The 17763-nt window shown below is 41.4% G+C and overlaps 1 protein-coding gene across 1 annotated transcript in view; it reads right to left on the bottom strand.

The window, feature by feature from the left end:
- The window catches only part of NIM1K (NIM1 serine/threonine protein kinase), an 84552-nt gene extending 71766 nt beyond the window's left edge, over positions 1-12786 (bottom strand). The window contains exon 1 of the mRNA XM_043546530.1: positions 12677-12786. The gene's annotated coding sequence lies outside the window, so the exon portion shown is untranslated. The remainder of the gene's footprint in view (positions 1-12676) is intronic.
- Positions 12787-17763: the final 4977 nt, after the last annotated feature.

Here is a 17763-nt window from a genome sequence, read left to right as displayed (position 1 = left end):
AATTTTCCTCCAGGGCAGATTGGAAGAGGCCCTGGAGGTTTTTTGCCTTCCTCTGTAGCATGGGGCACGGGTCACTTGCTGGAGGATTCTCTGCTCCTTGAAGTCTTTAAACTACGATTTGAGGACTTCAATACCACAGATATAGGTGTGAGGTTTTTTGCAGGAGTGGTGGGTGAAATTCTGTGGCCTGCGTTGTGCAGGAGGTCAGACTAGATGATCATAATGGTCCCTTCTGACCTAAATATCTATGAATCTATGAAACACTCAAGAGATTTACTGCTGACTCATCTTAAGTCCATGCTTCCTGAGAGAACATATTGCAGAGGTACTTGCCCATTAGTACTGAAGAACAGCTTTCTATCCAACCAGGCTATATGCATTACTGAAGAGTATAAAATAGGCCCAGAATAAACTCAATGTAGACGAGCCCTCTCCCTTCCACCCCTTGCTCCCTGTTCTGAAAGGTAAACATTTTCTTTCTTGAACTCCTATCTCTGAACACTGAAGTCATTAAGCAATGGATAGTTGCATCTTCTCATCATTACTTTTTCTGAGGCAGAGAGGGTGTGGTGGGGGTAAACTTCTTCTAGATTACTAGACCCTGGATTGTGTTTAGTATATTTTAAAATGTCATAAATACAAAACATAAAAGAAACAAATATGGTGTCTGTGCACATGCATCTATATAATGTCAACATGATTAATTTATTAGCAATAGAATCATAGAACTGGAAGGGACCTCGAGAGGTCATTTAGCCCAGTCCCCTGCACTCATGGCAGAACAGATATGCAGAAATGGATTAAATCATTAATAAATATAGTGCCTTAAAGGAAAGAAAACTATTGCCCAAATTACCTGCTCTTTAAGCAATTAGGCATGCAGAGCTCTCTCCAAAGAGTGCTACCCTGAAGCAATAAACAGGCAATCACAAAACTGGGCCCTAAGGCCATGAAATTTTAATAACCCACAGCAACTGGAAAGAGATGTAAGTAGTAATATGATTGCCCCTTTAAGTCACATTTGCTTTAATTGTAACAAGAACATAAGAGTCCTAGGGTTAAATCTTACCCTGTTATGGAGAAGGGATGGAGGGAGAAGAGTACAGCATCAGGGCAGGATTTCCAGCTAGCACACAAGCACAGGGGCTGGCCACTACACTGACCAGCACATCACAACTCCAGTGAGGTACAGTCACTTAACAGAGGAGGTTCCTTATAAGAGATCAAACCTATCATTGAAACCTGCATTGAGCATCAATTCTGTTCAAGTAAAACTGATGGAAAATTAAGAAATTCTATACTAACATGTCTGAAACGATAAAGAGTAATATAGTGTGAACTGGTTTCAGAGTAGCAGCCGTGTTAGTCTGTATTCGCAAAAAGAAAAGGAGTACTTGTGGCACCCTAGAGACTAACAAATTTATTTGAGCATAAGCTTTCGTGAGCTACAGCTCACGTCATCGGATGCAATCAGTGTGAACTGTACTGTATGTAAAATGACTCCACAATACCTTTGGATTATGAAAACATAAACCATTAAAAAACAAAACATTGAGCCTTGCTCCTATGGCAAAAAAATAAAGTATAGGTGAAATCCTGGCCCTATTGAGGACAATGGCAAAACTCCCATTTCACTCTATGGCTTTAAGTTATGTGCCTTCGGAAATATATTCCTGTGTCCATCAATGGCTATTAGCCAGGATGGCAGCGATGGAGTCCCTACCCTCTGTTTGCCAGAAGCTGGGAATGAGCAACAGGGGTTGGATCAGTTGATGATTAAGTGTTCTGTTCAATCCCTCTGGGGCACCTGGCATTGGCCACTGTCAGAAGACAGGATACTGGCCTAGATGGACCTTTGGTCTGATCCAAAATGGCCATTCTTATGTTCCTGTGCTGCGGGTTGGGTGAAACCTTGCTGAAGCTGGGGTGTGTGACAACCACTTCTCATTCAGGATAAATGTAAAAATACTATTAAGCTTCTTTATGAAACAGACAGTTGAGATAATGGGAGCCCTCTCACAAAATACAGGCCAAGTGCAAGGGTGGTGAAGAATCTCAGCTATGCAGGCAAAGGCGTTTCACTGGGGGTTGCATGCAAATGCAGAGTGGCTGGATGCGTGTGGAGAAAAGCAGCAGAAACACCACAGAAGCCCACAGAGAAGAAAGCAACGAAGCCCTGGAGAACCACTTGCACCATGAACCTGAGAAGAAGCTAAGAGAGAGAGAGCTTTTGGGTAGAGTCCTCGTTTGGGAGGCTTGTGAGCAAAGAAACAGTCTCCTGCCATTTGATTTGTTCAGGGAAACAGGACTTTGTACATGCTTTGTAAATAAACAGAATTGTATCAAAGAAATACTTGACTCCATCATCAATTTCTCCACCTAACAGTACCAACCCAAAAGACCTACTTGGGTCAAAAAAGGTAATAATTAATTTAATTGATGTTGCAAAATGATCTACACCCCATGGACACAGTTGTGCCACCCTTATCCACAGTGAGTTGTCCCTTTCAAGCAGGGACCTTGTTCTAAATTCTGCAGTGCTCTGTTCCTATTTTGCATCTCCTGGACTGACAATACTTTCAACCTTCACTTCAATGAAATGAAATTTTTTGTCTGAAGACAGGAAAACAAGGGCTCAGTTTCAGTATGGCAAAACAGACACTCCACCATATAAAGGGGCCATAACAGGAGGGCTTAAATGGTCCTTGCAGAATCCCTCCATCAAAGGGTTGTTCTCAATATAGCATACAGCTGGCACAGTGGCTCTACACTGTCCCCCACTGCCAGTGTAGAAGGGGGCTGAAGGTAGTGTGACTGGAATGCAGTATAATCCACCTTTTCTTTGCTGGCAGAACAGGCCATACAGGGCAGTTACCAGTTGGACAATTTAGAGCAGCACTGGGAAGGGCTGGCATAGAGTTGTTATGCCAGCTCTACACTGTATGGAGAACTGCCCTATGGCTATAATGAGTGTATTCTGTGGGGGTCCCTTATGGCATCTTTACACCAATGGGATGGCATAAAGTGGCCATTTTGCCACACAAAATCTGGGCCCTTGTTTTCCTCTTCTTCATGAAGCTGGAAGCAGGACTAAAATACATATACTTTATAGTTTAATTAATGAATTTCATTTGAAATTTTTTATAATTGCGCCTCCGAGGACAACTGAATTTTCTAATTCATTTTCTGGATGACAAACTTTCTTACTTTTCCATGATAAACATTTAAAAAAATGTTTTTTTTAAAAAATCAGCAATCATTGACTTGAATGATTTGAATAACAGAATAGCACTGTTATACAAACTTCAAACTTTTTATACATTTTATTTCATTGAAAAACTCATATGTAAGCTACATTTCAGAAAATTAAGTTGTATTTAACCTAAATGATTAATGCTTGTTGTATCCAACTGTTATGATTATAGTCAAGACCATGCTGATAGCTCAGATCATTTTTAAGTAGTGCCATTGTTATTTTAGACTATTAACTAATAAAATAATAGTAATAATAATAATTAATAATAAATGTACATATCTGCAGGGTCTTTTATACCAAAGAATTGCAAAGAGCTTTGTAAACATTAATAAAGTCTTAAAACACTCCTGTGAGGTACAGTAAATATCAATACACCCACTTCACACATGGGGAAATTGAGCTACTAAGGCCTGGTCTACGCTTAAAAACTCAGCTTGACATAGGTACCATGCTCAGCGGTGTGAAAAATCCATACCCCCTGAGCACCATAGATAAAGACCCTGAACCCCCAGTGTAGACACGGCTAGGTCAATTGAAGAATGCTTCAGCCAACCCACTTATCGTCACTAGGTGAGGTGGAGTTACTCCAGAAACGGGAAAATCCCTTCCGTCGCTGTAGTGTGCCTTTACAATACAGTGCTATAGTGGCATAGGTACAGTGCCAGAGCTGTGCCGCTGTAGCACCTGTAATGTAGTGATGTGTCCAAGGATAAAAAGCAAGCCAGCGACTGAGACAGGAATAAACCCAAGAATCTAGATTCCTAAATGGCTGTTCTAACGCTGCCAAAGTCTGCAACTTTGCCAAACCACCAGACTAATTAGTCTAAAAACCTTTTCTCATACTCTTTTATTTTCTTTTGCTTCCCATGGAAACAAAGTGCTTAATTTTCAATTTTCATCACATAAATTGAGCCACTTTACTTGAAGTTTTTTGTCCTGGCCTTCCAGGTGCTGCATAACTCTGCTCCATCCTATTGATTAGACCGTATTTGTTATGTTGCCTGCCACCCCTCTTTTCTCCACTAGCATTATGAACAGAACACTCTTCCAGAGCTTATACACCAGGCCATTCCTCATTCCATCCTTGAATAAGCACTTAGTATATGCTTACTTTTATGCATGTGAATAGTCCCATTGAAGTAAACTGTTCACAAATTTAAAGTTAAGCATTTGCTTATGTGCTGTGCTGTATCAGGATATCAAATCGTTTTTCAACATCCACTTCTGCCATGACATCTATAAGAAATGAGCCAGACATTCATTTATGAAAAATCTAATCACTGAACAAAACAAACAACAGGCAACCGTGGTAGTAAGAAGACATAAACCAGTCATCATTTATCTCACCATGTTGCTAGTAGATTGTATCCATATCCCCATCCCTGGACTCCTCGGGGGTGGGGAGGAATATATGTATATGTACAATACCTAGCACATTTTGGTTACTGCTGTAATTAATAATAATAATAATTTGGATCAACAAATTAATTCAATGTGTAAATACTTTCCTGGATCATAGAATTTATTTATCTGTATAGGTTTTGGGTTTTTTTTTTAAGAAAAAGAATAAAAGGCATTTAACCCCCCTGTTATTTAGTGGCTTGATATTGATGAGCTAATCTTGAAACTAGATTAACCTGCATGGATTAACATGCTGCTTTACAGCTGCATGGAGTCATGGTTGTCACGACAACCAATAGAAAATGTATCCTGCTAATCCTCTCTCAACAGATCTGTCTCCATGTAGCATTAACAAGATTTATCACCAGCACTGACATATTTAGGGTGATTTTATTTCAGATACCTCGATAGGTATAATCTGTAGTTCCCTTTACATCTTAATAAATAGCAAAGTACTTGCAAATGCATTCCAATTAACAATCAGTGAGAAGATCAAAACTGGAAGGAAAGAGAGATCTTTGGTTATTATTTGAAATGTATATTTATAATTCACTTCCATGAGATTATTCGTATTTTGAAATAGAGCATTCAGACAGGCTCTTATCATTTTATAAATCTAATCAAATAACTAGTAATAACAAATTATTGGGCCATAAAACGGTTAAAAATAATTGCAATTAATCACAAGATTAAAAAATATTTGTGATTAATCGCAGTTTTAATCACACTTAAATTTAAATTGCTATTCTTTTATTGTTTATTAGAAATATTTTTGGATGTTTTTCTACATTTTCAAATGTATTGATTTCAATTACAACACAGAATACAAAGTGTTCAGTGCTCACTTTATATTATTATTTCAGATTACAAATATTTGCACGGAAAAAAGATCAACAAATAGGATTTTTCAATTCACGTCATACAAGCACTGTAGTGCAATCTCTTTATCGTGAAAGTGCAATTTACAAATGTAGAATTTTTTTTAACATAACTGCACTCAAAAACAAAACAATGTAAAACTTTAGAGCTTACAAATCGAAGCATCAAGGGGCATACAAAAGTTTAGCATATCTGGCAAGTAAATACTTTGCAACACCGGATACAACAGTGTCATGAGAATGCTTGTTCTCACTTTCAGGTGACATTGTCAATAAGAAGCAGGCAGCACTATCTTCTGCAGATGTAAACAAACTTGTTTGTCTTAGCGCTTGGGTTGAACAAGAAGTAGGACTGAGTGGACTTGTAGGCTCTAGAGATTTACACTGTTTTGTTTCTAAGTGCAGCTTTGTAATAATAATAATAACAATTCTACATTTGTAAGCTGCACTTTCACGATACAAGAGATTGCACTACATTACTTGTCTGAGGTGAATTGAAAAATACTATTTCTTTTATCTTTTTTACAGTGCAAATATTTGTAATCAGAAATAATAATATGAAGTGAGCACTGTATACTTTGTATTGTGTTGTACTTAAAATCAATATTTGAAAATGTAGAAAAATATCCAAAATATTTATAATAAATGTAAATGGGTATTCTATTACCACTTAAACAGTGTGATTAAAACTGCAGTTAATCATTATTTTTTTAATCTAGCTAATTTGTTTTGCATTAATCGTTTGAGTTAATTGTGATTAATTGACAGCCCTAGAAATAATACAGTACTCCTGACATAAATGATGAGGAAAGAGGTGCACCTTGCTTATTCAAACAAGGGGACAGGGGTATCTATTTTCCACTCAGAGAACTAGAGAGTGGAGTTCTAATTCTTCCAATAACCTGGCTTCCTTGAAGGTAAGGATGGTTTTGTTCATAGGCCATAGGAAGGGAGTCAGGATGCCAGGTTCTATTCCCAGTTCCACCACTGACTCCCTGTAGAGCTTTAATTTAATCTTTATCATTTAATATGTCTGTGCCTCAGTTATCACATTGGTACAGGATAATAAATATTTACCTACTTCACACGGGTGTCGAGAAACTGAATTCATTAATAACTGTACAGTGCTTTGAAATAATAAAGCACTATATAAGCACTAAGGAATATTCTGGTCCTACACACTGAAAACCCACGTAGGGAATGAGAAATTGTAGGTTTCTCCCCATAGAATTTCTACAAGATCATTCCATTGTTGGAGGCAAGTACCAGGGGTATGGTTTAGGTCCCCTCTAAAAATGCAAAAGGGGGGGGCAATTCCCCAAATTTTTGAATCTTAGTAATCTTCCAGAGGCCAAGGCTGTGCATGCAGATGCTGTTTGTGCTGTTCCCAGCTGTATGGGACTCTCCTCTATTAGTATGGCTACAATTTATAAGCTCCTGTTCATATTTGCTCCAATGAAAAACAAGCATTTTTAAAGGTTTCAGAGTAACAGCCGTGTTAGTCTGTATTCGTAAAAAGAAAAGGAGTACTTGTGGCACCTTAGAGACTAACCAGTTTATTTGAGCATGAGCTTTCGTGAGCTACAGCTATGCATCCGATGAAGTGAGCTGTAGCTCACGAAAGCTCATGCTCAAATAAACTGGTTAGTCTCTAAGGTGCCACAAGTACTCCTTTTCTTTTTAAGCATTTTTAAAATACAGCTCAGAATAATCCACTGTTTTGTTTTTATTTCCTGCAGGCTCAGCACTTCACCCGGGATGACATGTCACATCTGGTTATGCCTATGCCTTGCATCACGTTGTGTAGTGGGAAATGCTGACATACTTGTTCAAGAGGACACGTTATTTTAGAGTGCAGAAAACTCTACAATAGTATGGATAGGGACCACAGAAAAACCTGACCTTGGAAGAAAAGGCTATTCAATCAGTTTCTCGTGATGCTATCACATTAAGTGGGGTGAATTCATGCCTGGTGTAAATTAATTGCCTTCAACATAGTTTATCATAATTATTTATTTCACTGCAGTAGCACGCTGAGGTCCAAATCATGGATCATGGCCCCGTTGTTCTAGGTGCTGTACAAACACATAACAAAAAGATATTCCCTGGCCCAAAGATCTTATAATTTAAAGAAAACTTTAAACAAACCTAGCAGCAGATTACTTCTGCAGTTTTTAAATACGATACAACAAGATTCCAAAGTCACATTACCTAAACTAGTACATAAAAATCTAGAAATAACAGCCTTCATGAGACCTTTTTTATATAAGCCCATTTTCTGATACCCTTACAATGAGTAGTACCTTCTTCCCCAAATAGTCTCACTGACTGGCATCATCATGTGTGTTGCTTGAAGTCAGTGGGACTATTTTTAAATAAAGTAGTCCTTACTGAAGAACTTCAATGGGAGAAAAGCTACCAGAGTTTGGACCATAATATTTACAAATGTCAGGGTAAATAAACAGTGGAAACTTACTCTCTCCCAACTTTAGCAGTTGGACTGATCAGTCTCTGAAACTGTTCTGAATCTCAGAAAATGTTAGACGATAAATTATTTAAGAATAAAAAAATCATTTAAGAAAAGTGAAAAAATATTAAAAAAAAAAAATCAAGAAACCAGGTCTTGCTTTTTGGAAGTGTGCCATTGAATCGGTACTGATAGGAAATATGAGAGGATGTCTGTATGTATGACTAAAAGTAAATTTTATTTGATTGAATAATGTTTGTTGTTACAAAATTATATTCTTTGTATGTATCTAATGTATAGTATTAATATAATATTGTACCCTCTTGTATCTTCCCTCTTACTTACCCTGGGGAAAATTAAATTATTAAACACACACACACACACACACAGAGGCAAGCAACTTCAATGAGTCCACTCATAGCGTGTAAAGTTAAACTTATGTGTATGTCTTTGCAGGATCAGAGCCTTAGATTTTAAAATTCTTGGGGCAGGGATTTGTTATTTTCTTGTAAATAACTGCACTTATCTGATGCTGCCATATACACCAATTAAACTATATAAAATATTAATAATGCCCCAATCCAGCATAGCATTTAACCATGTGCTTAACTTTAAGCATGTTGTTAGTTCCATTAACATATATGGAACTACTCACATCATTAAAGCTGAGCATGTGCATAGGTACTTTGATGGCTTGGGGCCTAAATGCATAAACTGGGGGCCCTATTCTGCCTCATTTACATCATTTTTATGCCAATATAACTTGATTAACTTCAATGCAGTTACTTCCGATTTACAATCAGCATAAGTGAGGGGAGAATCATTTCAATTTAAAAAAATATTTCAGTTTTTAATAATATGCAGTGGTTTAAGAAATATTTTTAATATACACCATCTTGACATTGTCCCTTTATCTTCATTTTTAATAGCAGAGTTTTTTTTCCAAACATCAGAACACTGTACTTGCATGAGAAATCCTGAATTTCTGTCAACTCTCTGGAATATTACATCAAAGATAGCTTGAAGAGATCGGGGTGCACTTTCTTTTTCTCCATATGAACAGCAGTAAAAGCAAGGTACAAGCCACAATCAAAGAAAGCTGCGTAGATGTCTCTTCAGAATGACAACTGCAAATGAAGCGATGCTCTGAATGCAATTGGCCAGTCTCGTAAATTGTTCTGTAACTCAGAAAGTGTCAGGGGCAAGAAAGCAGGAAGGGAATTGAAGTGCTGGATAAAGACTCAAGCAGAGACAGTATAACCATCATAAATGGATAAATGTGGATACAAATGGATAATGTAGAAATATTTCATTATGATATGTACTGTAATACAAAGGAAATGTATATACCAGTCACCTTGTAGAAACAGAAGAGGCAAATCTTGTCAGGGGAACAGTCATTTTATCTGGTTTATAGGGGCCAAAGATCAGTAATTCTATAAGAGATAAAGGAATGCTACCCCAAAATACTTAGATTGTAGATGAAAACTGAGCAAACTAGAAATGTGTTTATTATAGATTATAGTACTGGATTCTAGAGTTAAGCACAGCATGTGGGAATATATTGTACAGATTTTTTTAAGTCCTCATAGCCAGATTCTTTGCAGCAGGTTTTTTAAAACTCAGGTTGGCATAGGGCAAAGGGAAATATATTTTTGTCAGTTTGTTTTAGACAATATTTACTTTTAATCCTGCTCTGCCTAATAAGGAGGATTCATGACACAACCTCAGAGTTGTGAAAGAAAAATCTGGGAACTAGACTGCCACCTTATTGCATAAAGTAGCTCCATTTAATCAGCAGGACTACTTCTGGAGTAAGGTAGTCTTATGTGAGTCATTAGAAATTTGACATAAAATTGTTAGGTACCCTTTAGAAAAAAGGTTTTACTCCAGATCTTTCTTTTTTTCATGACAGCACCAAAAAAACTACAAAAACAACAAAGTATTTCCATTGTCAAGAGTCTCCAGATGTACAGACAAAAGGAATTTGATCCAATGCCTATTGAAGTGAATGGAAATCTTTCCAATCGTTTCAAAGAGCTTTGGTTCACCCCCTAAGTTATTTTACACGACTAAGAAAATTAAAATAGAAACGTAGGGGGAAGGATTGCTATTACATACAAAAAAAATACTATGTTAGACCATTCAAGATGCACAATTAAGCACTCTAAAGTCACTGCCCCCTAGTATGCATTACAGTATAACCTTTGATTAAATCACACACTGCATCACATACCATATATAGTGCCACTTTCCCTCCAATTGTAGATTCTCACAAATATTATCTTGCAATTGTTTTTCATTCTTCTTTCATTAGCTTCATTCTCATAATCCTGCTCTATGTCATTATTGACTTAAACTTTGTGTAAGATACTTTCTCTTGTTTCTATGGTATTTACATTAATATTTTCATAAGCACTCATGTATTGTGGCCAGGATTTTCAGAACTGACTAGCTCTATTGGGTCAGTGAAAACTGACAATAATGTGGGTAAAACCCACAATCTGAAACAAGTTAGCAGCAGCCTGCTGGAACAGTCTGTCCCATACAGCTTGGGAGAGCCCCTCTCTTGCATATTCAAGGAGCCTTATGCCTTTGTCAGATGGAGAAACCTTAAGGTATGGCAGAGCAAGGATTCATCCAGTGCTCCTTATAAGGTACCCAGAAGCCTTCCCTCAATCAATTCTCACCTTGTCAATGCCACAGGAACTCTCCCTATGGTGAGATATAATGAGGAGACAGTGGGAATGGGGCGGCTCTTGGAACTCCGCTGGACAGCACTTTCTTGCAAGTCCCGTTGACAGGATCCTACTCTAGGGGGAAAGCTGCGAGGGACCACAGCAGCTCACTCCCTTATGGTGCACTTTAGCAAGGCATTGCACAAGGAGCTGGAGAAAGGGATAACGTGGAGCTCCTTGCTTAGTTTATGTACAAATTTAATATTCTTTTCAATAGGCAGCTAAATTAGCCATGCAGAATACACAGCCTGCTTCCTCAAATGTTTATTTTACAAGATTAGCAAAGGAAAAGCCAACAAACAAGAAACAGCCAACATGTTCCTGAGCAGGATGTGATCTTAAAAGGATTTTAACTCAGTCACATGAAAAAACAATTTTTGATCAAAACCAAATTTCACAGGAGCACTCAAAGGCATTTCTCCTCAAGCGGGTCTATTTGCATGTCACATTTCAGGTTCAGGTTCCAAATGTAGTACTGTTCCATTTTAATAGTGAGGAAAGTAGTATTTTCAGTCTCATTTTCAAATACAGCTGATCTGTTTTTGCTCAAATATTTTGCACAGAAAATCAATGGGGGGCAGAGGTGATGCCCTGATATTTCAGCCCCAAATGTTGAATTTACAGAGACGTGTAAGGTGAAGACAGAGATTTAGAATGAAAACTATTAACTAACTCTAACTATAATGATTGCAGCCACCCCTGCTACAACATAAACACCTCTTTCTTCTTTGATACATTTTTAGGCTCAGATCCTCAGCTATGTCTGAGGGACACACAGCTCAGCTCAGGAGGAGGGCATGCAAAAGGCGGCCTTTGCGCTCCTCCAATACTAGGCTGGCTGCGTGCTGGTTCAAAACCTTTGCCATCATTTGGGAGAGTCCATAACTACTCTATGGATCCCATACTGCAGCAGGGAGTTGGTGGGAAGTAAGAAAACCTTGGTCATGCCCTTGATGTCAGCATCAGGGAAGGAGGACAGGACAGCAGCAACTATGCCAGCTCTATGCCATCAGAGAATTCCCCCTATGCTGGGGAGATATTCCACCCTCGTGCTTGGGTTGGCTTTGCCAGCTTTAGGCTGCTTTGTACTGGGGGGACAGTGCAAAGCAGCTGCCACACTCCACCAGAGCAAGTGGGCCCTAGACTGCAGATGAATAAACGTCTCAAAAATGCTTTGTAGAACTAAAGCAATATCAGGCCAACAGTCTCCTTTAAGTTTTCCGTTGGCAAAACATGATTTCACAAATGACCTGAAGAAGAGCTCTGTGTGTGCTTGAAAGCTTGTCTCTCTCACCAACAGACACTGGTCCAATGAAAGATGTTACCTTGTCTCCCTCTGACCCCACAAACACTAGGAATGCTTGGCTTGGTATACAGGCTGTGGAACAAGCTGCAGCCAGGGATGCTAGAGGCAACGACCTCAGCAAGCACTGTAAGGGCAGCTAGGGTGACCAGACAGCAAGTGTGAAAAACCAGGACACTTTGTTTTTCTGCGGTATAGCTGCCTACCACAAGACAAAGCCCCTAATATTGGTATGTCTGGGCATCCTAAGGGCAGCAAACTTTTTTTTTTTTTAAAATTACATCCCAATATGCTAGCACATAACAACGGACTGTTTGAAATACATCTGAAAGTTTGGCAGGATGCACCATAAACTCTCCCTTCAGTCCCCCAACCCCCATCCCAATCTTCTACACCTCCTATATCCCAGCATCTCCCCAGGCATCCCCGTAGCTTCCCCACAGCCTCTGCTGCCCTTACGCCAAACATAGCCAGCCCCTCCATTTACACAAACACCCCACAGCACCGTTCCCCTCATCCCCAGCCCCCCTCCTCCACACCCAGCCCCCTCCAGCCTCCCTCCCCTCCACCCATCCTCCCTTCTCATCTCAGGTTAACGGGGCGCGGCGGCTGCCCCGTTCCCGGCCGCCTTACCTGCTGAGAGAGGGTGCCCGGCTGCAGGGCGGCCCCAGGCGGGGCTCTGCGCGGGGCAGTCATTGCAGCCCCCTGCAGCCCCGGGCAGCCGGCTGGCTCGCACGGCGCGGGCAGCGAGGGGACCAGCGCTGTCAAGGGGCTGCGAGGGAGGGGCTCCGGGGGGCAGGGCCCTGGGGAGGGCGGGCCGCCGGGGCCGCGGAAGGCCGGGCTAGCGAGAGCCGCAGCCCCCGGGGAAGGCTGAGGGCCGCGCGCCGGGCATGGCGAAGCGGAGCCCGGCGAGGCACCGCGCAGCAGCCCCGCTGCCCGGGAAGGGGGGAGCCAGCCGCCTCTGCGCCCGCTCGGCGGTGGGAAGGGCCCTGCGGCGTTGATTGGCGGCAGCGGGAGGCGGCCCCCGGGCTGGGCGCGGCGAGATGGAGCTAGGAGCCGACCACACACACAGCCCGCCTGGGCACTGCAGGGCTGCGGGGCGCTCGCCGCGCGGGGAGCCCGCTAGCTACAGGTGGGCAGCTGGTGAAACGCGTGGGACTCAAGGACCAAGATTAGGGGCATCTTTTTTTAGGGCAGAGTTACTGGGGGGGAGATGCTTTAAAAAACGACAATGCAGTTAGCCAGCGAGCCGCTGTTTTCCTCTACAACCTTGGACAGCTCCGCTAGCTCTCTCGACATTACCCAGGCAAGGGTTTCCCGGCAAGGGGAAACACGGCAGTCATGGGAATGCGATCATTTAACTCGGTAGGCTTGATCAAGCGTTTCAGAGACTAGGACTGAAGATCAGCATTGATTCGGGGAATCCAAAACATCCCAACAGTCTAATAATAAAGTGACACTTTTCATAGAAAAATATTAATTCATCCTGGCAACAATCCCTTAACATGGATAATAAATAGGCATTTGCCCGATTTTATAGATAAGGAAACTCAGGCAAAGGGAATTTTCTTCCAAATTGTGGCCAACTTGTGGTTACAAAATTGGCACTCACACTGGATTGCGTTGGATTCAAAATCAGGATTCTTGCAGGATTGACTAACGCTACAAATTACATCCTTATAGGTGCATGTACTTCACTTGGTGTTTGCAATACAATAGAAGGTGTAGACTGCACCCACAAAAGAGTGATTGTTTTATGTTGCAGAAGTCTTGTAAGTCCATCATTCTTCTCTGATTCCTACCCCAAAGCCATATGCCCTAGCACAGCTTTAGGGATTCTGGTAACAGGCATCAGCTGCAGTTTTAAGCCCAAATTGCTCAGAGGCTCTATAAATGGTGGGAGCGTATATATTATAGGTGAAGCAGGGAGTGATGCTGCCAGTTAAAGTTGTCCAACACCTCAGACCTTGTTTTCAGTTGCTGGTAAATTTGTTAAGCTTTGAAGAAGAAAGAACAAAGAAAAGAAAAGAACAATACACCAGTCTCCTGTCTGTTTAGAATTTCATGCTCAGTGTCTGCATCACACTGAAATTTTTGGAAAATTTCAGCAAAAACAGGCCAGCTGTTTCTCAGAACAATGTTGGGGAAAAATTAGTTTTGCTATATTAGAAAAATTCTTACAGTTTGGTGAGAAGCCCTGCTGCCTCCATCCTTTGGAGCAGGGACTTGACATGTGATTGTGATGTGGGAGAGCAGGGGTATGTGTGCCCTGGTGTCAGGGATGGCTCTTTTGCCGTGCCCAGGAAAATCCTCCCAAATTTGTGATCCTGTGAAAATTTCAGTTCACACATGCTTAGACTTAAGAGTTTGACAGCCAAATACGCAGAGGATTCCATCGGAGCTCAGTTTACTCCATGCTATGGTTGCAGAGGCCAAGCAGGAGTTATCCTGGACTTGCTCCTCCTAACAGCCAAGCACTGCTATAGCACTGGGCACAAGAATTGAAAGCAGGGAAATTTTTTCTCCTGTGTTCCCAGAGCTAATCTGCTTAGCCCAAGCAGCAAGGAAACAGTGTGACCAGAATTCAGAGCTGTGGAGGAGCCTTTTCTGGGAGTAGGGTTGTGGGGAAGGCTGGGCCAAAAAGCTAGGGAGGGTGTGGGAAGGGCCATCCCTAGGGGGCCCAGGGTGGAAGTGATGGATTAGTCTCTTTCAGGACCCACCGCGCTGGCCAATCGCACTAGCCCATAGGGCCCCCAAAGCCTGGGGCCCAGAACAGTTGCCCCAATTTGCCCTACCCAAGGGACGGCTCTGGGTGTGAAAAGGACAGGCTGGAGGGACGGGGTAGAAGAGTCTGTAACCACTAGAACACACTGCCTTCAGAACTGGACTGAAACCCAGCTTTCCTGAGTCTCAACATTCCTCTGCTGTCAACAAACAATTATGAAACTTGATGGAAAAATGTTGCTCTCATCGCCCTCTAGTGACTGGCCCACACAGAGGATAATAGCCTACTGCTGCTAGCAGTACTCTTATTTCACCAGGCAGTGGTCTGTGCTGTGGAACTCAAGGTTCCAACCTTGCTGTAGAACCATGTTGGTATTACTATGATGGAATTTCTATTTGCTTTGTTAAAAACCTAGGAAGTTACATAAAACAAACCAACCCAACCCACCAACCTGAAAACCCTACATTAAAAGAACATCAAGGATGCAAAGTCAAGCCCCCAAAAGTTAAAAAATACCAGAATTAAGGTTGTCTGTGCAATCTTAATTCAAACTCCTTGTGCTTCTGCGCTACAATGATCTTTAATTACATGATCACCTGCTATTTTTTCCATACATACATTCTCCACCCCTTCCTCCTGTTGTATCTATGTTAAGTTTGATTGAGGGAAGTGGGAGGGAATCACTTGTGTTTTAAGCTGAGGTAGGAGCCTCCGAAGATTTTTTTCTTGACAGATCTCTCGCTTCTCCCAGCTTTCCTTGTCCCTATGTAGTAACACAAATTGCCATACTGGGTCATACTGTAGTCCATCTAGTTGAGTACCCTATTTCTGACAGTGGTCAGTATAGATATTTTGTAACTTTGCAGGAAGATACAAGAAACTTGACAGAGGGATGTGATGGATTAACCTTCCCTCACGTGAACTTTCTCCTACTCCCCTCAATTAGCAGCTTACGATCTACAGGATGAGGTTTTATATCCTTAATTTTAGTTTTAGCCTAATATGACTGTGGTCTGTTATTTTCAAATTAATGTCAATTGAATTCTACTAGGTTCTTTAATGCAACTCTAGTGCCAATGCGTTCCCCATACTAGTTATGCATTACATAAGTGTGCTTCCTTTTCTTAATTTGAATATTAGCTGCATTTATTTCATGCATCTTCCTTATATTATGAAAAAAATGTAAGTAGGAGTACCCTTTGTTCTGTACATTTATACACTCAAATTTTCCCCATCCAAACCAGTCCCTTTCTTCTTCCCCCTCTGATTCTTGCTTCTAGTGCTAGAGAACTGCTTCACCACCACTGAATCAGGTATTTCAGGGTGTCCCACTGGAGGTCTGCTCCCTACCCTGTGGAGGAGCATGTTGATTAGCAAAGAACATATGCTGGGGGATAAACAGGAATGAGAGCAATGTGTGTCTAGAGAGCAGGAGTGAGTGAAGGGCATATAGTAACTCACTTAATGGTGTAGTTATGTTCCTAAAAAATGAGAATTTAAGTGAAACAATGTTAAGCGACTCCAATTTCCCCATAAAAATGAATGTAAATAGGGGGGGTTAGGTTCCAGGGAAATTTTTTTTTGCCCTACAGTACAGTACTATAGTTGGGAGGTTCCCTTCCCTTACCCCACACAGGCACAGCCCACTGGCACTGGAGACGAGGCAGGCAAGAAGGCTGAAGGTGCTGTAAGCTAGGAGAAGCACGTTGCACAGCTTCCCCTACTCTGCAAGCACCAGGGCGGGGGCTCAACCCTTGGCCTGCCCACTCCATCCCTTCCCCCAAACCCCCACCCTTAACCCGCCTCTTCTCCCCCCCCACACTTTACTCATCAGCTGGCTTGCGGTGTTCAGGGGGCAGGAGGGAGGAGCGAGGACTTGGACTGCAGTCTCCGACCTCCCTCTCCTGCCCACAGCAATCAGCTGGTTTGCGGCATTCAAGAGGCAGGGGAGGGAGGGAGAGCTTGCGCACCAAGTCCTCGCTCCTCCCCCCTCCCTCCTGAACGCCGCAAGCCAGCTGATTGCCGCGGGCAGGAGGAGGTGATAAGGGGGGCTGCCAGCTGTGGACAAAGCAGGCAGCCAAACGACGTTACAGCGAAGCATTGCACAACTTTAAATGGAGCATGGTCTGTAATTGAGCAGGGATGTAAGATCGAAACAACATTAAGCGAGAGGATGGTAAGTGGGGAGTTACTGTAGGTAGGTGGCATCATATGATCTGGGGAAGAGATAGCAGCCCTGGTCGTTTTTTCACATCCGACAAAATAATGCAAGACCAGCCTTTGGTTTCTGTAAATTAGTAAACTATCTGCTGCTGGTGGGTGTTCATAAGATGCCTGCTACAGGTAGATACACACTACTCTCTCTCATGCAGAATTTACCTCTGGACTTCGTGTTACTTTCTGTGTATGACAAACCCCTCCCCACAACTCTTACCTATGTAGGCTCTTTCCCCAAAATTCACTGCTGGATACTGTACACCTTTTGAATCTACACTGGATCAACAATTTACCTGAATTCATTTTAGTTTCATTTCACACTTCTCTACTATCGTCATTAATTAAAAACAAACAATTCTTGTTAGCAGTAGTAGGAGACTCCTTACATTGCACATGCTGATCATATAGAACACTTCGCCATTTTTACATGGTCATGAGCACTAGCACATAAATATCTACAAAACAAATCAACATTTAGGCCGTCATTATAAATATTCATTTTTGTCTCTTTACTGTGGTTCTTTTTTCTTCAGGTGGTTACTAGAAAACAATTTTAAAAGCTCCTGCACCCGTGTGTTTTAACAAATCCTGACAAAAAGATAACTTCTGAAGATTGTTTTAACTGCTTACCTATTTAACGTTTCTAAGATTTAATATTCCTAATATTTACATTAGAAAAATCAATGACATACTTTCAGTTAAAAATTAATAGAAGCTGGTTGCAGTGATTTGACAGAAACCCTAAATTGGAGATTAACACTTGTTTGACTCCTGTTTC

This window comes from Chelonia mydas, chromosome 5, assembly GCF_015237465.2.
Source record: "Chelonia mydas isolate rCheMyd1 chromosome 5, rCheMyd1.pri.v2, whole genome shotgun sequence".
Lineage (NCBI taxonomy): Eukaryota > Metazoa > Chordata > Testudines > Cheloniidae > Chelonia > Chelonia mydas.
Note: the sequence above shows the minus strand (reverse complement) of the source record. Positions and strands in the feature narration are given on the sequence as shown.